The following is a 24357-nucleotide window of genomic DNA, read 5'->3' on the forward strand; positions in this document are numbered from 1 at the left end:
CTACACACTTAAGGTTCGATGACGCTAGGGTTATAAAGGAAGTTTGTATGTGGTTACCAAATGTTGTTCGGAGTCCCGGATGAGATCCCGGACGTCACGAGGAGTTCCGGAATGGTTCGGAGGTAAAGATTTATATATGGGAAGTCCTATTTTGGCCACCGGAAAATGTTCGGGATTTTTCGGTATTATACCGGGAAGGTTCTAGAAGGTTCCGGAGTGGGGCCCACCTGCATGGGGGACCCACATGGACGTGGGTAGTGGGGGCAAGGCCCCACACCCCTGGTCAAGGCGCACCAAGATCCCCCCTTAGAAGGAATAAGATCATATCCCGAAGGGATAAGATCAAGATCCCTAAAAGGGGGGGATAACAATCGGTGGGGAAGGAAATAATGAGATTTCTTTCCTCCCACCTTGGCCAACGCCGCAATGGACTTGGAGGGCAAGAAACCAGCCCCTCCACCCCTATATATAGTGGTGAGGTGCATGAGAGCTATACACGAAGTTCTGGCACAGCCCTACCTCTCTTCCTACTCCTCCTCTCCCATGGTGCTTGGCGAAGCCCTGCTGGATTGCCACGCTCCTCCACCACCACCACACCGTTGTGCTGCTGTTGGATGGAGTCTTCCTCAACCTCTCCCTCTCTCCTTGCTGGATCAAGGCGTGGGAGACGTCACCGGGCTGTACGTGTGTTGAACGCGGAGGTGCCGTCCGTTCGGCACTAGGATCATCGGTGATTTGAATCACGACGAGTACGACTCCATCAACCCCGTTCACTTGAACGCTTCCGCTTAGCGATCTACAAGGGTATGTAGATGCACTCTCTTTCTACTCGTTGCTGGTCTCTCCATAGATAGATCTTGGTGACACATAGGAAAATTTTGAATTTCTGCTACGTTCCCCAACACCCCAGTCGGTTTGCATGGTGATGATTTTGCGATCAAAGAGTCTTTCTACAAGTGCTTGAAATTCATGAAACACTTTAAAGACCTTTGGCCTATGCTTAAGAAGAAACATCCACGTAAATTTACTGAAATCATCAATAAAGCTCACATAATAATTCTTTTTATTGATTGAATCACGGGCAGGTCCCCATACATCAGAATAAATAAGCTCTAAAGGAGCATTCGGAAAACTACTAGAATGTGGATAGGGAAGTTGGTGACTTTTGCCTTGTTGGCATGCATCACACACCCCCTCTTTATTCAACTCATGAACTGAAAAAGGAATTTGGTTCTTGCTAAGAACATGCTGAACGATTTTCAAAGACGGATGACCTAGTCGATCGTGCCACCTTGACGGAGAGATCTTGGTGGCACCAAAAGCATGCCTGCCCGGGCCTAAAGAAGCTGATGATAGGGGGTAGAGGCCGGATCTACACCTACCGCGGAGGAGGGTGCTCCTCGTTGCCTTGTCCTTAATGAAGAAGAAACGAGGGTGAGTTTCAAGAAACACATTATTGTCTTGAGATAAACGATGAGCAGAAACAAGATTTTTTGTGGCTTTAGGTGAATAAATGACATCTTTTAGATGAAGATTACGAGTGGGAGTACGAACATATGCTTGACCAATATGAGTAATTTTCATACCTGCTCCGTTGGGCATGTTCACTTGATCATGGCCGTTGTATCTCTCCCTCATGGTGAGCTTGTCGAGCTCTCCGGTGATGTGATCTATGGCGCCTGTGTCAACGTACCAATTGGTGTCGACGCCGTAGGAGGAGTTGGACACGGCGCTCGCACTCTTCTCCTTGGTGAATGCGATGTCGAAGCGCCTGTAGCACTCTATGGCGGTGTGGTTCGGCTTCTTGCAGATCTGGCAGAACACCTCAGGGAGCTCATCTCGTCCGCCGCCTCCTTGGCCACGCCCACCGTGACCGTTCCCGCGGCCGCCGTTGCCTCCATTGCCACGGCAACCACCGTGACCACGGCCGCCTCCGTTCCTGCCACGGCCTCCTCCGCGAGAGAAGCCACCGCGACCACCACGGGAGGCGACGTTCGCGGATGAGTGGGACGACGAGTTGCCACCCTCGAACATGGTGAGGCGGCTCTCGAAGAGTATGACTTGCGCGCAGAGCTCGTTGGGCTTGATGGGGACGGTCCTGGCGCAGATGGAGGAGACGAAGGACATGTAGTCAAAATCCAAGTCAACAAGGATATACGACACCATATCATCGTCCGCGAGCGGCTTGCCGATGGCAGCCATCTCATCACCAAGGGCCTTCATGCGGCCAAGATACTCAGCGATGGTGGAGTTTCCCTTCTTGGTGGTGGAGAGGGCTATCCTCGTATTGACGATGGCCGCCTGCGTCTGGGAGATGAAGATCTCCGTGATTGCAGTCCATGCTGTTGACGTCGTGGTGCATGTTGCGATCTGAACCATCACAGGGGGTGAGATGGAATTGAAAAGAAAACTCAGAACCTGAGAGTCTCGAGCCTTGTCGATCTCATATGCCGGGTTCGGCACATCGCTGACCTTGCCGTCTTTGTCCGACAGCTTGGGCGCCGGTTCCTCCCTCTCTGGATCGAGGTAGGTGACCAGCTGAGCGCCACGGATCATGGCCAGAGCCTGCGCACGCCAGACGTTGAAGTTGGAGCGATGGAGTTTCTCAGCGATGGGGATGAGCACGGATGGGGCGGCTGCGGTGGAGCTTGAGGAAGACATGGCGGCGCAAGGGGTTTTGGCGGCGCAGGAGATGTGCGTAGAGGAGAGGCTCTGAATACCATATAAAGATGGGTTAAGCGTATGCCTTAGCAGGGACGCGTTGCGTGTTATTTATAGACACAGGAGATTACAGGGTTTAGGTAGTTAGGTTGTTGTAGGATTGATCTCCAAGTCATAATCTATACAAGGGATAGAGATCAACCTAAATATATCCTAACTACCTGAATACAACACGCACACGCCCACACATGTATACGGTTTATATGTACACCGTATACATCCTATAATACATACTTTAACAAAGACGAGTCAAGCGATCGCATATGCCCGGCCTTTTAGTGTCACGGTCTGGCCGAGCGAGGTGTTCTAGGGCTCCTCCTCTGAGTTTCAAAATCAACCTTGTGAAGTGGTTGGTCAAGATCGATGAATGTACCATGCAATGTTTCAGCCGCTGGACTTGCTCGAATGTGAAGGGGCTTTGCTTGCCCATTTTATTGCTGTCACAGGCGCTTACCAACGAACAACAACTACAATTAGGATAAGGTGCCCCTTTTGCTATGTACTCCCACCATTTCTTTTTAGTTTGCATATAAGATTTGGTCAAAGTCAAGTTTTATAAAATTTGACCAACTTTATTAAAAAAAATAACAACATCTACAATACTAAAGCTATATGTTATGAAAATTAATTTCATGATGCATCTAACAATCTTGATTTCATATTGTAAATCTTAATATTTTTTCCTATAAACTTAGTCAAAATTGACAAAGTTTGACCTTGACTAAATCTTATATGCAGACTAAAAACAAACGAAGGGAGTATCATGCTACCGCACACCAACTAGTCACCCCTCTTGTCGTGTCCCCGGCTAATGGCTTGATCTTTTTGGTGCCTCCTTTATTTGCACCCAGATGTCAAACACTAGGTGCTCCCCCTGGCATGTATACGTAGAAAACAATCAAGCCAGAAGTTAACCGGACAGTGGCGCTAGATGGGCACACGTGTACAAGGTAGGTGTGTGTGAAATGGGATGGGTTACGCCTGCCTTACTCGGCAGGAACAAGCTCCCCCTTACCTCTTCCATGCCTACCTGCATCGCTATAGCGCGTGAGCCCATGATAGGATCAACCGACATGCAAAGATATCTTAATTCTCACAAAGGAAGCTGATGAGCTCGCTTTACTACTTAGGTTAAGATTGTCAACAATCTTGACCATTTTGGGGAACCATTGGGATGAACATGGAATATCTTTGTGCGAGTTGCCGACTGGAAGGACAACTCAACTAGAGTCAGCTCCTTTACCCCGATGATCTTAGTCGGTTCAACCGCGGGCTTGTATATCTATACCAATCTATACCGGGAAGCCCATGCCGACTGATCACCTCGGTTGTCGTGTACCCAGGCATTTCCTTGCACGTACACCATTGGTGTGTGCACCCGGCTAACAACGAAGGCAGAAGTTGTCGGGGCAGCGAGACACCCTGGGTACAGACGCACACAATGGGCGCGGGTCAAGCGAGAAGAGTAACACCTGCCTTGCCCAGCAAGCCCAATTACCCCTGTCACATGTAACTACACGAGACGTGGGGCGCAAGCATAACAACTCATGAGCCCAAGGAAGTTTTGCAATGCCAAAGCGTATTGAATCCGGTGGTCCATTGGACATAAAGAAACCAACACTCACAACACTACATGCCAACATTGTAATGAATGATAACTCTAGATCATAAGCACACCAAAACACCTAGATACACCCCAACGACAAAGTCAGACGAACACACATCATGTACTCGGACGAAGGAGCATAGCCGGGGCAGACAAACACAACAACTGAGTTACAGCCGCCGACCAACAATAGCCCGACATATACACGGGATCATATAATAAACTGAATAATAAAAAATACACAAAAAGAAGGCCATATCCAACCATAACATTCACCTCACACAGTTTTACAAGGCATATGGTTGCTCGTTGGGCAAACCTCCTGCATGGACGACGCGAGCCAATAAGCTGCTAAACCTGCTCGATGCTGACATTCAATTGTCTGCTCGATGTCGGCCACGTTTTCCTCCAGGCTCGTTGTGCCATCCAGCATGATCCTCTCACTCGAATAGAGTCTTCAAGAAGCCAAGGCCATTAGAAAAGAAGATCTTCACGTCCAAAAGCGGCAGGTAAGGCTAAGGACGGGCGCAAAGGAAGAACAAACAAGCAATAAGAGAAGCTGCAACCAAGAGGATGTAAGAAAAAAACACAAACACCACCGTGGGCAGAAGAACAAAAAATATCATCGAAAGAAGCAAGATGACAACGGGAAAAACAAAGAGAAAACGCATCAAACCTGAGAAATGAATGCCAGCCACCCTCGTCGGCCTTCATTGTGACGACCTCTTCCACGCACTGACGTTGTATTGCCGTCGCGCTGGAGAATGTCCATCTCAAGGTCGGGCTTGACGCTAGCGATAATGTTCAAAGAGGACTCAACGCAACTGTCTTAATGAAAGGATGGAAATGCCCATGAAGCACCCCCACTTGGCACAACTCGACTCGCACAAGACGGCCACACAGAGGTGGGCACATGGTAGTGCCTCGCTCAAATAGAACTACACCTGCCCAGATGGGTGCACCATCCGAGTCAAGCACGTGTGGGCCCATATTTGCTCGAGCGAAGTAGCCCATCAGAGGCACCAGAACCGATGTGCGCACATGGCTTACGAGGCCGGGCATGCAATGCAATTCAAAGTCCCCAAGCTAGACGCACGCATGTGCCCTCTTCGCGTGAGCTAAGCAGCCTGGCAAGGGCGAAGACGTAGCAGGGCCCCGCGCGAGTGGGCGCAGGCGGGCAAGACGCACGCCTCGTCTCTCGAGACTGGACCAGCCTGACACGGGGTGGGAACGCCTATAGGAAGGTCCGGCCATGGCATCGCACGCAAGGCAACGTGCGGGGGTCGCTCGCGAGCATGCCCGTCTGGCGGTCTAAGAGCCTCTCTAGCCGTTGGTCCTCAGGGGTGCGTCTAAAATCGTCGCCTGAAGGTGAGTCGACGCAAAAAATGAGTCTGGGGGCGAGTTGGTCCTCAGCCGCCGATCCCAGGGCCGCCCCAGGCACGATTAAAAAAAAGTATAGCAAATTTCGGCAAAGTTTGACGAAGTTCGACTAAATACGACTAAATTTCGGCAAACTTGGGCATATACTAGACATGTTCGCGAATTTTCATTACATAGCAAAATAGATAACTAATTAAAAAAGAAACTGGCTGAACACCGAGTAGTCGCCGTCGTCGCCGCCGTCGTCGGCCTTCTCCTCCTTGACGTGGCCGTCCCTGGTGGACCCCTGACCGGCGTCGCCAACGCAGGCTGGTGGCGATGGCGCGTCGTCGTCGTCGCTGTCTTCGATGACGATGACGCCTCCTTCGTCGCGGCCCCGGCGGCGCGGTGCGAAGCGCTGTAGGGCAGCGCACTGGCGCTCCCTCGCCATCTTCAGGGAGTCGGCGCACGCCCATTCCAGGGCCGCATCGTCGTCGAGCTCGACGTCGCCGCCGTGCTCCGTCTTCACCGCGGGGAGGAGGCCCGGCTCCGTCTTCACCGATGCGAGCCCCGACTCCTTCTTGGGCTTGACGAAGTGCGGAGGAGGAGCCGACGAGGAGGCACGCCGACCGCCCTCGTTGATGACGATGCCGGCGCTGCGAGTGCGTCGTCCGAGCGGCGTCTCCGCCGCGGGCTCGGCCTTGACGCCGAGCAACGCCGGAGAGCCGGAGGAGTGCGAAGAAGAGCGTGATGAGGAGGAAGAAGAGGAGGCGCCGAACCTCCTGGGCAACCATTGCCCGTCGCGTCGGCTGTGAGCCGTGGCCGTGGCGGCCGCCCTCGCCGGGGGGTACGCCAACGGCGGGTTGTTGCCGCCCTCGAGGTGCGTTAGCACGCCCTCGAGTGTGCGGCCGGGGACGCCCCACCACAGGCGGCGCCCCTCGCTGTTCTTCATGCCGCCGACGACCGCCGCGCCATTGGTGGACGCCAGCCGCTGCTGCTGACGGCGCTCGAAGTACGCCGCCCAAGCCGCATGGTTGTCGGCGGCGTACTGGGCGAGGGAGAGTTGGGCGGCAGTGAGGGAGGCGCGCACGACGTTGACCTCCTCGGCGAAGTACCCGGGTTTGGCCACGGCGTCGGGCAACGGGGGAATGGGCACTCCCCCGTTGCTGAGCTTCCAGCCCGTCGGCCCGGCGCGCATCTCCGGCGGCGCCGGGATGTTCGCCTGGGACAGGAGCCAAGACTCATGTCGCGGAGCGATCGGCGGCCAAAGCCGTTGGCCGCGGCCTCATCGCCGGGGAACCGCTCGGCCATCGGGAGAGGGAGGGAGGGCTCGGCGGCGGCGCTCGGGAGAGGCAGGGCTCGGCGGCGGCGCTCGGGAGAGGTAGAGGGCGGGCTAGGACGGGTGTGGCTGGTGTAGCCAGAGGCGAGGGAGGCCACCGGCTTATATAGCGGCGCTGTCCCGTGTGTACGCGTGCGAGGGAGGGGAGGCGTCGGTGCGCCGCCCCGTGAACGCACCGCCCGTGAGGAATCACTGGTAAGGCTGACCGGCGGCAGCCTTGTCATTGATTCCCCGTGGAAAACTGAGGCGTTCGGGAAAGATGACGCGCGGTGTCGCTGATGCGGCGTGCCCGCGGCTCTTTCGCGCCAAAACCGCTTGCCCCGGCGCCCCCAAGCGCCCCCCAGCGCACCGGGTTCGATCTGGGTCCGCCGGCGCTAAATTCGGCCCAGGCCGGCGAAAATCGGGCTCCTGGGGGCACGACTGGGCCGATTTTTTAGCGCCGGCGCGAAAAAAACGAAGGCCTTTCTGGAGGCGCGGCTGGAGATGCTCTAATAGCGGTGGCCTCGCGTGAACCCCGCTATCCACCCCGTCATAGACAGCCGAGGCGGGTCGCCCGGACATACACCTTCCGGGTAGATCGGACGGCACGAAGACAGCCCCGGAGCATGCCACCGGGAAACGGACTTCACTGAGGCCCTCTTAGTCCTTGACGAACTCGAGGAGGCGGGGATTCTAGCATCCTTAATATGTAATGTACAAGTTAAACACAAATTACCACAAATATAATTATTTCTCGACAGTTCCCAACGAACATCGTTTGAATAGTTCTCTATTGTGTATGTGTTTTGTCCCTTTATGGATCATTCGTAGAATATGTTGTTCATGAGTTGTTACGCTCCATGGCTATGACTAGTCTTTGTGGCATTCATGGAAAGAATGTCTGCTATACGTGTCGCCAATAAATTGATTAACTTTCTGATTCATTAGGCGTGTTTTGTGATCCTTGAAGAAATGTACCACGGGAAGGAGTTCACTGACGTGGTGTTCCGCTTTGAGCACCGGGAAGCGAATGGTGAAGCTCATGTGTGCGGAAAGGCTTCTTCCTCGCTTGAGTTTGGTCGGCATGTATGTGTGGTTTGGGACTCCCACCATTTTTTCATGTATCCAACTATGTTAAACTTTGAATAAATTAAGTCCCTTTGCCCCTAAAAATAACTAAGTGTGTTGGTCCGGTCATTAATTATAAACGGCTATCTGCCTTGGAGCATACCGCACACATTTACTTATGTTGAATTGTATGCGGCGACACCTCACACAATTTTGACTAACCATGTGCAATCCGTGGTTTTAAAAAATGCATTATGTGACATACCAAATGTTCGGCTTATATCTCACCAGGGCTATTAAAACACCAAATGTAAAACAACATGCTAACCATAATTTTCTTTACAGTCAGTACTATTGGGGATAACATGGGCAATATGGAGGTAGAGATGGTTTTCGTGAGAGATAGATGGTTCCCTGCTTTATTCAAGTATTAATTGAATTTGGATATAAAACCATAGTTTTAAATAGTGGCATATGCCAAATAGCGGTAGTCCTCCAAAACAGCTATAGCCGGCTATTTCATAACTTTACCGGACAATTCTACAAGAACACCATTTTACGATCCCCTGCTCAAACCGCTATAGCTGACTATTTAAACTTTCTAAACAACAGAGTTTTTATGTCCGACAGCTCAAAGAAAGGCTACATAATGAGTAAATAGAAGTTGCATGTCTATCTAACTATTGAGTCTACAAGGCCATTTTTAGTTTTAAGCCCATGGATTGTGCCTTTGAGTATATTATTTGGTATCTTACTCAGTTTTGTCTACCTAAATTTTTTGGACAGGTCATTGGTACGTTCCTGGCAACCACCTCAGACTTTGTAGTGACATGGTGGTTATTTTCTACTATCAAAGATTTGTGCCGCACGGAGCTATTGCCCAGAGGAAGTCCATGGACATGCCCCAGTACCAGAATGATTTACAACGAAATGGTTGTTTGGGGTCTTATTGGACCGAGGCAAATGTTCTTTAAAGGTGTGTACTCAAAGTTGGTTTATTTCTTCTTGATCGGCATTATTGCGCCAATACCTTTCTGGATCCTTGCTCGTCGGTTCCCCGAAAAGAAGTGGATCAAGCTCATCCGCGTGCCAGTTCTCTTCATGCTAGGGGCCCAAATGCCTCCAGCTAGAGCAGTTAACTACATATGTTGGTTTGTGTTGGGATTCATTTTTAACTACATCATCTTCCGAAGATGCAAAGAGTTGTGGGCAAGGTACAGCTTACTCTTCTCCGTCGCCATGGACACCGGCATTGCTGCAATGGCGTTATTGACGATGTTGGTTCTTCAGATGCGAGGCATCAATGGCATCAACGGGTGGGGTTCGTCTGTCTCTGATCATTGCCCTCTAGCCACATGCCCTACCGAACCAGGAGTTTATGTTGAGGGGTGCCCCCTCGTTCACTAACTAGCATAGTATGGCTTAGTTTTGTGGTACTAGTTTGAATAAAATAATGGATTTGCTACCAGCCGAGCAACATTTTAATTACATTGTGTAAACAACACTGTACCAAAGTTATTTGTGGATCAAATGTTGCCATGCATCAGAATCAATCAGAGGATGTTTTTTCTATACCCAGGGTGGATGCACCCACACTACACCCATGACCAACAGCATATCAAAACAAATAAAAAGTCTGAAACATTGTAGTTTCTATTATGGCAAAAAATTTAAGGTACCTGCAAAATTTGGTGGCCAAATGACATCCGAGGAGCTCTGAATTTGTCTCCTCAAATGTATGTGCACTATTTGAGAAGAATTTGTATTTCATTTTTACGGAGATAATTTGATGTTATTTGGCCACCAAACTTTGCAAGCACCTATGACATTTGTTCATAATCAATGCCACGAAGTTTCGGGTTTTTTATATATTTGTTTTGATTTTACCATTCATCATGGGGTGCACCGAACATGGGTGTAGCCACTACGTTCTCAGTCAATTAATAATTGTCATCACTAAAAGCTAGGAATATGAATATTGCATGGAGGGAGATTGCATTGCATTACATATCTTATATCTATCTCTATATCTACCTAATACTAACCGAATGCCTGTGCATTGCCACATAAATACGAGAAAGACATAGTTGATTAAACAATTGTTCTAATTCAGAAATATGCATTGAACATGAGATCATGTGGTTTTTGTTATGGTAATCGTCAAGCTCCTTAACCATTGTACCTTGCAATATACAAATTCACATCTTTCTCCTCACTCCTACTTCCTCTCCAGTCTCCACCTACATTATTTTCACTATGTCTGAGCCCTCTTTTCGAAACATTGTTATTATACATATTACATATTTTTTATTGATTCAAAATATTACTTCGATACCTTTTTTGGAGATTTCTCAGTTAAATCTTCCAGAGTTGTAATTTGATTGTTCATTTTATTTTTTATTCTATTAGTAGTCTTCTCTTCATCCTCCATTTGCTCCAGCATTGTCATTAAAAAGTTCACATAATACCCCACGCGTTGCAGTGGGAATTGGGTGCAGATATTTCTATGACATTTGACAGCATGTAACTTTAATATTTGATTAGCAATATGAGGATAAAAACTAAAGTACATATAATTTATTATATTTGATTATTATATAGTTCTAGACCATTTTAAGTAACATGCATGGTGCATGTTAAGGTGGATCTTTTCCCATGCATGGCGGCAAGATAGTTTCCATAGTTGCATATTGAGAAAAAATAAATTTAGTGGAGGTATGCATGATGGCATGGTGAGTTGGCATAGGTCCATGTCAAGATAATTGAGTTAGTTTGATAAACTATTTAGGTATATAGGATATAATGTTTATAAAAAACAAAACAATGTAACCATTAATCAAAATTTGTTTTTTTTTGTATTTTTACCATTTAATTCTCTTCGTGTATGCCCTACATGTTCTTCTCCACCCTCAAATTTTGAATGTAAGCAGCCACAATAGTGGTTTGAGTTAGTAAATGGAAACTCCAATTAGTAAATGGAAACTCATGACATTATCACAACTAGAAGACTCTACAGATCTTTCAGTCATGTAGCTGCAAAATCTATGCAAACGTAGATTTTCGGCAAAGAATCTAGTGTCTCTCCACCACTGAAAATCATCTCCTCTTAAATATGTTGTGGCGATATAAATTCTCTGCTCTTGTGGAGTTCCTGCTGCATCAAAATATTGTTCAATGGGAATCAACACCTTGTCCTTCAAAGTTAGGGGTTTTTAACTTTGCAGGTTTGACTATAGGACTATTCATGTTGTTTTCCAGATAATTTTGATTTCTTTGCCTGGTGTTAATTCTTTGCCCTTCTCCTTGGCCAGCTTCTTGCCAAAACAAGGATAATTCAAAGTTAGAGATCTTTTCCCATTCATGACTATAGGACTATTCATGTTGTTTGTGGCATTCATAAAAACAAGAAAGACAGTTCGACTGAGCTAGGTTCACTGAAAGGCGCTGAGCCTGGCCCATTCTGGAAAGAAAAGGAAAAAAGACCAAAATAGACATTGAACTTGTAGATGAAAACTAAATCAAACCATGAACTTCTAACCCCTGAAATCAGCACACCGAACTCTCTGATTCCGGTCTATTTAAATCTCGAGCGCATTCCCAAACAGGGATTGCCAATGTGGCAGCAGGTTTTTTTTTTGAGAAAAATGTGGCAGCAGGTTGAACCCGGGATCTTCGGCTACAGCTAGACACGACTGGGCCAGCCCACCAGGCCCACAGTTCCTTTTCTAATGTTTTTCTCATAACGTGCGACATCAAAATACCAAAAAAGAAGAGGTCCAAAGAAAGGAACTCGCGACCTAAAGCAACTGAAGCCTCCTGCTAGCCACTCTAACTGAAGGCTGTTGGTGTAAAAAGAGAAGCGCGGAATGTTTAACCACACATGGCAGAGCCGAGATTTGAAAACCATTTTTTGCAATTTTTTGAAACATTTTCTTTAAAATTATCAATAGTTAAAAAAACAGAATATTCCTGAAAAGTTAAAAATCCAAACATTTTTGCTGATATATGAATGATATTTTGGAATTGTGAATAGTTTAAAAAAACACAAACAAATTTTGTTAACATGGATCATTTGTGAAATCCCCAAACACAAACAAATTGTGCTCAGGTTTCAAAATGTGCTCCCATTTTTCAGAAAATGTTTATGTTTAAAAATATTTGTGTTTTTAAAAAATTATTCGTGTTTTGAAAAAAAATTCCACCTTAAATTTTGTTCAGATTTAAACATTTGTTCATTTTTCAAAAAAATTGTTCACACTTGAAAATGGTTCATGTTTGAAAAATGGTTCATGGCTTCCAAATTTGTTTGTATTTTTTAGAAAATGTTTGTAATTTCAAAATTAGTTTACATCTTTGCAAAAATGTTTGATTTTTTTTTAAATTAATCTTTTAATACTATCCGGATTTCAAAACTGTTGAGAATTTTCAAGAAAACGTTTTCGAATCTCGACGTTGCGTTGTGTGCTTAAATATTTTTGCGCTTCTCTTTTACCATCAATAGTCATCAGTTAGAGCTTCTCTTTTACCATCACATGTTCGATTCCCTGAGAGTATTACATATTTTTGTATTTTTAAGTCGTGCATTACGTAAAGCAGAAACACGATTCTCCCGCATTACGTAAAAGAAAAACATGATTCGCCTTGATGGGCCGCCCCAGTCGCTTCCGGCCGCAGCCAACTATCCCGGTTCGACTTGCTGCCACGTCGACGATCCCTTCGAAAACACGCTCAAGGTTTAAAATAAACCGGGACTATAGAGTTTGATGTGCTGATTTCAGGGTTAGAAGCCCAGGATTCGATTTAGCTTTTGTCTGCAAGTTCAAGGTTTATTTTGGACCGAGACTATAGAGTTCGATGTGCTGATTTCAGGGTTAGAATATCAGGGTTTGATTTAGTTTTTGTCTGCAAGTTCAAGGTTTATTTTGGACTTTTTCAAAAGAATTTCTTTTGCTCAGAATGGAAGCTGAGTAGGCCACATAGCTCACAACGGAAGCCGAATAGGCCACATGTTTTTCACTTTTTTGGACATAAAAAGGGACGAAAACAGAAGAATGGAAAGGCAGAAAGTGGTAGCCGGGGCATTACACGACCGTGGTGGATTTGACGACTTTCTTTTTTGCCGGCAGGATTTGCCGACTTGTCACGATCTTATCGTCTTCGGTTTATTTTAGTTTTCTTGTCACTGCCGTACACGGGAGAACAATATACGTACATAATTACTATGAGGATCACACGACACATGAAGAAAGAGGAGAGCAACACGTGTGTTATTCCGTAGCCTGGATAACGCATTTCCTTGCAGCCGATGGACGGAAGCTCGGCGGATTGATCCGCAGCCGCCCACAAACTCTCGTTCCAAGCTGCCGTGTGCAGTTCGCAGAGTTTGCAGAGGTGATGAGATCCTTTGGCCTTGGCCACCCCACCCGGTACTACGTACGTAGCCAAGTTTTTTTTTTTTTTGAGGATCGTACGTAGCCAAGTTGCTCGCTGTTGATTTGGCCTGTGCGTGCGTGCGTACGAACGTGCGGTCGCCTCCGGTGATGTGTTGTGGTTCCGGTCGCGCGACGACCCGGGGCAGGCCGCATCCGGCGTAGTCCGGTGCAGCCGTCCAGGAGGTGTGATTCGGACTTGTCGTACGTAACGTCGCCCGAGTTATCGTGACGACGATCGGCCCGACGTCGACCGCTAGCGGCGCCGACCGACGAGCTGGATCCTTGAGCAGCAGCTCACCGCTGAAGTGTCTTGCGCTTTGCGTCGTTGGCGCTTCCTAGAACTCACAAGTACAGCTTTTTTTTAGGAGGCAAAAGATTTGCCTCATATATTAATTAAAAGAGAAGAAAGAGTTTGAGGGATTACAACACCGCCTTACAAAGAGATTACTCTCCTGGCATGATTGAACTCAACTTCTTAGCACCGGCGGCGACCTAAAGTGCCGCCTTCTCTTTGATGAGGGCTAGAATTACAAATGGCGGGGCACTTTTGTGGCGGAACACCCTCACATTACGTTCGTTCCAAATGACCCAAGAGGTGAGCAATGTGAGGGAGGCCACCGCCTTCCTGTTGGGGACGGAGTAGTCGGAGAGCGCGATCCACCACTCCTTGGCGGATTCAAAGTGCTGCCAGCTTGCGGTATAATGCTTTCAATCTGCAGCCACCCCTTGATCAACGTTCCATACCCGGATGATGAACCGACATCGGAGGAGAAGGTGATCCACTGTTTTCTGCTCACGCATACAAAGGGGGCAAAGGCAACAGTTTGGCCATCCACGTTTGGCCAATCGGTCGGCGGTCCACACTCTATTTTGGGCGGCCAACCAAGCGAAGAACTTCACTTTGGGAGGGGCCCAAACTTTCCAAATAACATGCTCCAGAGGCGAGCGGATCATGCCATAAAATTGCGCCTTGTAGGCAGAAGCCGCGGTGTAGAGTTCACTGTCAGTATGCTTCCACACAATTTTATCCTCCGCGTCGTGTTGTAGTTGGAAGCCCTGAATGCTAGACCAGAGCAGGAGGAATTGGCTGAAATGGTGAATCAAAAAATTGTGTAACAGCCTTATTTTGAATATCCACGCATTGTTTAATAGATCCTTTCTGATTTTCCAATTCTTCTTTGTAACGGCACCATAAATAAGCGGAGCAATGTCTTTGGCCTTTCTCCCATGCATCCGAGGATTCCTAGAGAGAAAACCCGAAGACAAGTACAACTTCTGTAGAGACGTGAGTGGTACTGAGATACAGATGGATCGAACGTTGTATTTCCATCTTGTCGACACGGCTGCACAGACATATCAGGCGTTCGGTTTGAATTGAAGCCCGGGCAGGGGATACATGGTAAGAGCATCTCCAAAAAGGCCTTCTCAGATGATTTTTTTGGCGCTGGCGCAGAAAAATCGACCCAATCACGTTTTCAGAAATCCGATTTTCGCCGGTTTGGGCCAAAATTAGCGCCGACAAACTCAGGCCGAACCCGGCGCGCTGGGGGCGCTCGGGAACGCCGAGACGATCGGTTTTGGCGCGAAAGAGCCGCGGGCCCGCCATGTCAGCGACACCGCGTCTCGTCTTCCCCCAACGCCTCAGTTTCCCGCGGGGAATCAATGGCAAGCTTGTCGCCGGTCAGCCTTACCATTGATTCCTCACGGGCGGCGCGTCACGGGACGGCGCGCCGACGGCTTCCCTCCCTCGCACGCGTACACACGGGCGTGACGCGGCTATATAAAGCCGGCGGCCTCCCTCGCCTCTGGCCACACCAGCCCTAACCCTAGCCGCCGAGCTCTGCCTCTCCCGAGCGCCGCCGACGAGCCCTTCCTCTCCCGAGCGCCGCCGTCGAGCCCTCCCTCTCCCTCCCTCTCTCGATGGCCGAGCTTTTCCCGGAGATGAGGCGGCGGCCAACGGCTTCGGCCGCCGCTCGCTCCGCGAACAGGAGTCTTGGCTCCTGTTCCAGGCGAACATTCCGGCGCCGCTGGACATGCGCGCCGGGCTGCCGGGGCCACGACGAAGGAGGCGTCGTTGTCATCGAGGACAGCGACGACGACGACACACCGCCGCCATCAGTTCGCGTTGGCGACGCCGGTCAGGGGTCCACCAGGGACGGCCGCGTCAAGGAGGAGAAGCCCGACGACGACGACGACGACGGCGGCGACGACGGCGACTATTCCGCGTTCAGCCAGTTTCTTTTTTAATTAGATATATTATGTAATAAAATCCGCGACTATTATGTAATATATGCCGAACTTCGCCGAACTTTGCCGATATTTACTATATTTTTGCCTTTGAACACGCCTGGGGCAGCCCGAGGGCGGACGGCTGGGGACCAACTCGTCCGGAGGCCGATTTTTTGCGCCGGCTCACCCCAGACGGCGATTTTAGGCCCCCATCGCCGTCTGGAGGGCCAACGGCTGGATATGCTCTAAGGCGGCAGCGCATACATCAGTCGCTACCGTGCGTGGCTACATGGCATGACAGCGGCACACCAACCAATCATCCCTTTCCAACGGAATATACCAGCGCACGCATATTCGCTGCAGAAGCCAGGGTGAAAAGGAGAGCTGGAACTTTCTCGTACCTAGTTAGCTCGGCTTGGCTTCCATGATTTTGACGCCATGAAAATGCAGCGTGGAACGGACGCGGACGGAGGGCCGGCTGGAAGCGAAGACAGTCGCGGTCACGGAACTCGCTTCGCATGCAGCCTGTTAACAGTAGCTGCTCTCTACGCGCATGCTCACGTCCCATCCATGCATGGGCACGTCCTGGCACACGATCTCCCTCTCCCTCTGCGCATGACGCACCTCCCTCTCTCTCTGTAACTGCGCTACGCGCACTGCGGCAACCTGTATATAACACAGAGTAATAGAGTATCGGCACTTGAGGTGCCTTGCATTCACATTCTACTTGCTTTCATGGTGGCAACCTGTATATAACACAGAGTAATAGAGTATCGGCACTTGAGGTGCCTTGCATTCACATTCTACTTGCTTTCATGGTATCAGATATCGGCTACTCTCTCTGATCCTAGCCGCTCCTCCGCTGCCCTAGTCCGGCCATGGCCGTTCCTCCTCCCCCTCCTCCTCCACCCCCACCTCCGTTCCGCCCTCCGGGCACCAACGGCACCCCTCCCACGCCCATCCGCGCCATGCCGCCGCTCCTCACACCTGCTGCGCTAGCACAGGGCAACCTCGTCGCTCGTCATGACTCAAAGGCGAGCTCCTCCAACCCTTCCCCACTCGCCGGCGTGTTCATCAACCAGCACGTCCCGGTGGTCCTCTCCCTCAACCCGCCGAACTTCTTCCAGTGGCGGACACTCTTCGAGGTGCAGTTCCAGAAGGCCGGCGTCGTCGACCACATCACCGGCCCGCCTCGCCCCTCAGACGCGGCATGGCTCCAAGACGATGCTCACGTCGTCTCCTGGCTCTACAACCGGGTGAGCCCTGAGGTCTTCGGGCTGATCCATCAGCGCGGCGCCACGGCCGCCGCCATCTGGGAGTCGATCTGTGCGCTATTCCTGGAGAACCGCGAGCACCAACTGGTCCTCCTCGCCACGGAGTTTTGTCGCATCGAGCAGGGGTCTTCGTCGATCATCTCGTACTTCGCCAGGCTCAAGGAGTGCGCCGACCGTCTCTCCGACCTCGGCGAGCACGTCTCTGACTGCGATTAGGTTCTTAACATGATCCGCGGCCTCCACCCCCGTTATCGCTATGCGGTTCCCATTCTCACCATGCAGACCCCGTTCTCGTCTCTTCTTCGTTGCCGCGCCTTCTTGCTCCTTGAGGAGAGACGCACCACGACGTCGCCCTTCACGTCGGCCGTGCCCCCGCGCCCTCACCGGCCGGCGGTGGTGGCGGCACGCCCAGCGATAACGGACACCGCTCCAACGGCGGAGGCTGCGACGGTGGTGGCAACCGCTCCAGGGGCCGGGGCAGAGGCTCCAACTCCGGCGGGGGCAGTGCACCCCCGCGTCCTGCTGCTTCAACCACGACGCCCTGGACTGGCATGGTGCACGCCTGGCCCATGCCGTGGTGCCCACATGCACCGGGCGCCGGCATCCTTGGGCCACGTCCCGGCGGCGCTGCACCGTTCGCCGGCATGGCTGTTCACCCCTGGACTCCACCAACACCCGCTGGTGCACCGCCGGTTTACTGGCAACCCGGCGTCGTCCCTAGCCACCCGCTCTACGACGCCTCCCCGAGCGCACCCCCGAGTGCACCTCCGAGCGCTCCGGCTCCTGCACGAGATCAGACCGCTCTCGTCCACGCCCTCAACAACATGAGCGTGCAGCAAGGTCAGGCCTCCAACCCTGGCGCTGAGTGGTACCTTGACTCTGGTGCCACCTCCCACATGGCTGCATCCCCCCGTATACTCTCTTCATCTCGTCCCTCTTACTTACCTGACATTGTAGTTGGTAATGGCGGCACCATGGCAGTCACACACACTGGTCACCGCCACCTGCCCACCACAGCCCAACCCCTCTCTCTTAACAACGTCCTAGTCTCACCACACCTCATCAAAAACCTCATTTCAGTTAAAACCCTAGCCCGTGAAAACCCTGTTAATGTTGAATTTGACGACTGTGGTTTCTCTATCAAGGACCGAAGCACGAAGGCGGTGATCCTCCGCTCTGACTCGCCGGACGACCTGTACCCTCTACACCCATCGACCCCGACACACGCTCCGCAATCCCTCGTCGCTGCATCTCGTGACGTCTGGCATCGCCGCCTAGGCCACCTTGGCGACGAAGCTCTGGACGCCACTCTCCGGCGTGCTTCCATTAGCTCGGACGCTGGCCGATCTACCTGTACCGCTTGTCACTTAGGCAAAAGTCACAGACTTCCCTTTAGTTCGTCAGATCATGTTTCGTATTTCCCATTTCAGCTTGTACATTGTGATGTGTGGACCTCCCCTGTACCTAGCATTTCCGGATATCAGTACTATCTTGTGGTTGTTGATGATTACAGTCATTTCATGTGGATATACCCCCTCAAACACAAGTCAGAAGTACTACCCACGTTGCGTCAGTTCGTCCAGTTAGCCTGCACCCACTTTAATCTACCGGTCCTCACTCTCCAATCCGATAATGGACACGAGTTCGATAACAACGTCGCTCGCCACTTCTTGTCCTCGCTAGGGATTGTTCTTCGTATGTCATGTCCATACACATCACCCTAGAACGGGCGCGCCGAGCGCGCTCTCCGCACACTCAACGACATCGCGCGCTCACTCCTCATACACGCTTCTATGCCATACCCATACTGGGCTGAGGCAATCCAAACCGCCACCTTCCTCCTCAATCGCCGGCCCTGCCGACCACGCCATGACCACACGCCCTTCTTCCTTCTCTATGGTGCTCATCCAGACTACTCCGCTATGCGCATCTTTGGGTGCTTATGTTTTCCCAACCTCACTGCCACTACACCGCACAAACTAGCTCCTCGATCTGCGCCGTGTGTCTTCCTTGGGTACTCACCCGATCACAAAGGCTATCGGTGCCTCAACCGCACCACAGGGCGCGTGATCATCTCGCGCCACGTCCTCTTCAACGAATCTCAGTTCCCCTTCCATGTCCAGAACACGCCAGACAACACGCCCTCGTCTGATCTCACAGATCAAATGCCTCTCACTGCCGTCCCTCGCCGTGCACGCAGCAAACCACAGGCATGCACGGCGCCCCCGCACAAAACAACCGAAACTCCACCCACTCCACCTATCGTGGCCACTCCTACTCCCTCTCCTGAACCTACACCAGTGACCACTCCAACGGCACCTATTCCAGATCCTCGACCTGACGATCCTGTTGGGGATCGTAGTAGAAATTCAAAATTTTCTACGCATCACCAAGATCAATCTATGGAGTAATCTAGCAACGAGGGGAAGGAGAGTGCATCTACATACCCTTGTAGATCGCTAAGCGGAAGCATTCAAGTGAACGGGGTTGATGGAGTCGTACTCGTCGTGATCCAAATCACCGATGATCCTAGCGCCGAACGGACGGCACCTCCACGTTCAACACACGTACGGTTGGGAGACGTCTCCTCCTTCTTGATCCAGCAAGGTGAGAGGAGAAGTTGAGGGAAAACTCCGACAACAGGATGGCGTGGTGGTGATGGAGCTCGTGGTTCTCCGGCAGGGCTTCGCCAAGCACTACGGAGTAGGATGAGGTGTTGGAGGAGGAAGAGGGCTGCGCCAGGGGAAGGGTGCGGCTGCCCTCTCTCTCCCTCACTATATATAGGGGGAAGGGAGGAGGGGGATGACGGAAATATGCCCTAGAGGCAATAATAAAGTTATTATTTATTTCCTTATATCATGATAAATGTTTATTATTCATGCTAGAATTGTATTAACCGGAAACATAATACATGTGTGAATACATAGACAAATAGAGTGTCACTAGTATGCCTCTACTTGACTAGCTCGTTAATCAAAGATGGTTATGTTTCCTAACCATAAACAAAGAGTTGTTATTTGATTAACGGGATCACATCATTAGGTGAATGATCTGATTGACATGACCCATTCCATTAGCTTAGCACCCGATCGTTTAGTATGTTGCTATTGCTTTCTTCATGACTTATACATGTTCCTATGACTATGAGATTATGCAACTCCCGTTTGCCGCAGGAACACTTTGTGTGCTACCAAACGTCACAACGTAAATGGGTGATTATAAAGGTGCTCTACAGGTGTCTCCAAAGGTACATGTTGGGTTGGCGTATTTCGAGATTAGGATTTGTCACTCCGATTGTCGGAGAGGTATCTCTGGGCCCTCTCGGTAATGCACATCACTTAAGCCTTGCAAGCATTGCAATTAATTAGTTAGTTACGGGATGATGTATTACAGAATGAGTAAAGAGACTTGTCGGTAACGAGATTGAACTAGGTATTGAGATACCGACGATCGAATCTCGGGCAAGTAACATACCGATGACAAAGGGAACAACGTATGTTGTTATGCAGTCTGACCGATAAAGATCTTCGTAGAATATGTGGGAGCCAATTTGAGCATCCAGGTTCCGCTATTGGTTATTGACCGGAGACGTGTCTCGGTCATGTCTACATTGTTCTCGAACCCGTAGGGTCCGCACGCTTAAGGTTTCGATGACAGTTATATTATGAGTTTATGAGTTTTGATGTACCGAAGGAGTTCGGAGTCCCGGATGAGATCGGGGACATGACGAGGAGTCTCGAGATGGTCGAGACGTAAAGATCGATATATTGGATGACTATATTCGGACATCGGAAAGGTTTCGAGTGATTCGGGTATTTTTCGGAGTACCGGGTAGTTACGGGAGAAGCAATGGGCCTTGATGGGCTTTAGTGGGAAGAGGAGAAAGGGCCAAGGGGCTGCTGCGCCCCCCTCCCCTCTGGTCCGAATTGGACTAGGGAAAAGGGGCCGGCCACCTTTCCTTCTCCTCTACTTCCTTCTCCCTTCCTCCCCTCTTGGTGGAGTCCTACTAGGACTTGGAGTCCTAGTAGGACTCCACATCCTGGCCGCACCAATTGCCTTGGCTGGCCTCCTCCTCCTCCATCCTTTATATACTGAGGCAAGGGGCACCCCATGAACACAAGTTGATCCACGTGATCATATTCTTAGCCGTGTGCGGTGCCCCCTTCCACCATAGTCCTCGATAATATTGTAGCGGTGCTTAGGCGAAGCCCTGCGACGGTAGTACATCAAGATCGTCACCACGCCGTCGTGCTGACGGAACTCTTCCCCGACACTTTGCTGGATCGGAGTCCAGGGATCATCATCGAGCTGAATGTGTGCTAGAACTCAGAGGTGCCGTAGTTTCGTTGCTTGATCGGTCGGGCCGTGGAGACGTACGACTACATCAACCAAGTTAATGCTTCCGTTGTCGATCTACAAGGGTACGTAGATCACACTCTCCCCCTCTCGTTGCTATTCATCACCATGATCTTGCGTGTGCGTAGGATTTTTTTTTGAAATTACTACGTTCCCCAACAGTGGCATCCGAGCCTAGGTTTTATATGTTGATGTTATTTGCACGAGTAGAACACAAGTGAGTTGTGGGCGATATAAGTCATGCTGCTTACCAGCATGTCATACTTTGGTTCGGCGGTATTGTTGGACGAAGAGGCCCGGACCGACATTACGCGTACGCTTACGCGAGACCGGTTCTCTCGAAGTGCTTTGCACATAGGTGGCTTGCGGGCGACTGTCTCTCCAACTTTAGTTGAACCGAGTGTGGCTACGCCCGGTCCTTGCGAAGGTTAAAACAGAGTCTATTTGACGAACTATCGTTGTGGTTTTGATGCGTACGTGAGATTAGTTCTTGCTTAAAGCTCATAGCAGCCACGTAAAACTTGCAACAACAAAGTAGAGGACGTCTAACTTGTTTTTGCAGGGCATGTTGTGATGTGATATGGTCAAGGCATGATGCTAAATTTTATTGTATGAGATGATCATGTTTTTGTAACCGAGTTATCGGCAACTGGCAGGAGCCATATGGTTGTCGCTTTATTGTATGCAATGCAATCGCGATGTAATGCTTTACTTTATTACTAAACGGTAGTGATAGTCGTGGAAGCATAAGATTGGCGAGACGACAACGATGCTACGATGGAGATCAAGGTGTCGCGCCGGTGACGATGGTGATCATGACGGTGCTTCGGAGATGGAGATCACAGGCACAAGACGATGATGGCCATATCATATCACTTATATTGATTGCATGTGATGTTTATCTTTTATGCATCTTATCTTGCTTTGATTAACGGTAGCATTATAAGATGATCTCTCACTAAATTTCAGGATAAAAGTGTTCTCCCTGAGTATGCACCGTTGCCAAAGTTCGTCGTGCCCAGACACCACGTGATGATCGGGTGTGATAAGCTCTACGTCCATCTACAACGGGTGCAAGCCAGTTTTGCACACGCAGAATACTCAGGTTAAACTTGACGAGCCTAGCATATGCAGATATGGCCTCGGAACACTGAGATCAAAAGATCGAGCGTGAATCATATAGTAGATATGATCAACATAGCGATGTTCACCAATGAAACTACTCCATCTCACGTGATGATCGGACATGGTTTAGATGATTTGGATCACGTAATCACTTAGAGGATTAGAGGGATGTCTATCTAAGTGGGAGTTCTTAAGTAATATGATTAATTGAACTTAAATTTATCATGAACTTAGTCCTAGTAGTATTTTGCAAATTATGTTGTAGATCAATAGCTCGCGTTGTTGCTTCCCTGTGTTTATTTTGATATGTTCCTAGAGAAAATTGTGTTGAAAAGATGTTAGTAGCAATGATGCGGATTGGATCCGTGATCTGAGGTTTATCCTCATTGCTGCATAGAAGAATTATGTCCTTGATGCACCGCTAGGTGACGAACCTATTGCAGGAGCGGATGCAGACGTTATGAACGTTTGGCTAGCTCAATAGGATGACTACTTGATAGTTTAGTGCACCATGCTTAATGGCTTAGAATCGGGACTTCAAAGACGTTTTGAACGTCATGGAGCATATGAGATGTTCCAGGAGTTGAAGTTAATATTTCAAGCAAATACCCGAGTTGAGAGATATGAAGTCTCCAACAAGTTCTATAGCTAAAAGATGGAGGAGAATCGCTCAACTAGTGACCATGTGCCCAGATTGTCTGAGTACTACAATCGCTTGAATCAAGTGGGAGTTAATCTTCCAGATAAGATAGTGATTGACAGAATTCTCTAGTCACCATCACCAAGTTAGTAGAACTTCGTGATGAACTATGATATGCAAGGGATAAAGGAAACGATTCCCAAGCTCTTCGTAATGCGGAAATTGACGAAGGTAGAAATCGAGAAAAACATCAAGTGTTGATGGTAGACAAGACCACTAGTTTCAAGAAAAGGGCAGAGGGAAGAAGGGGAACTTCAAGAAGAACAACAAGCAAGTTGCTGCTCAAGTAAAGAAGCCCAAGTCTGGTCCTAAGCCTGAGAATAAGTGCTTCTACTGCAAAGGGACTGGTCACTGGAAGCGGAACTACCCCAAGTGATTGGCGGATAAGAAGGATGGCAAAGTGAACATAAGCATATTTGATATACATGTGATTGATGTGTACCTTACTAGTGTTTATAGCAACCCCTCAGTATTTGATACTAGTTCAATTGCTAAGATTAGTAACTCGAAACGGGAGTTGCAGAATAAATAGAGACTAGTTAAGGGTGAAGTGACGATGTGTGTTGGAAGTGGTTCCAAGATTGATATGATCATCATCGCACACTCCCTATACTTTCGGGATTAGTGTTGAACCTGAATAAGTGTTATTTGGTGTTTGCGTTGAGTATGAATATGATTTGATCATGTTTATTGTAATACGGTTATTCATTTAAGTAAGAGAATAAATTGTTGTTCTGTTTACATGAATAAAACCTTATATGGTAACACACCCAATGAAAATAGTTCGTTGGATCTAGATTGTAGTGATACACATAATCATAAATTTGAAACCAAAAGATTTAAAGTTAATAATGATAGTGCAACTTATTTGTAGCACTGCCGTTTAGGTCATATTGGTGTAAAGCGCATGAAGAAACTCCATGCTGATGGGATTTTGGAATCACTTGATGCTTGCGAACCATGCCTCATGGGCAAGATGACTAAGACTCCGTTCTCCGGAGCGAGCAACTGACTTATTGGAAATAATACATACTGATGTATGCAGTCCGATGAGTGTTAAGGCTCACGGCAAGTATCGTTATTTTCTGAACTTCACAGATGATTTGAGCAGATATGGGTATATCTACTTGATGAAACACAAGTCTGAAACATTTGAAAAGTTCAAAGAA

The 24357-nt window shown here is 49.2% G+C and overlaps 1 pseudogene; it reads right to left on the reverse strand.

The window, feature by feature from the left end:
• Positions 1 to 2072: 2072 nt before the first annotated feature.
• LOC123109296 (uncharacterized) lies at positions 2073 to 2184 on the reverse strand (annotated as a pseudogene).
• Between the last annotated feature and the right edge of the window lie 22173 nt (positions 2185 to 24357).

Source organism: Triticum aestivum, chromosome 5A (genome assembly GCF_018294505.1).
Source record: "Triticum aestivum cultivar Chinese Spring chromosome 5A, IWGSC CS RefSeq v2.1, whole genome shotgun sequence".
Lineage (NCBI taxonomy): Eukaryota > Viridiplantae > Streptophyta > Magnoliopsida > Poales > Poaceae > Triticum > Triticum aestivum.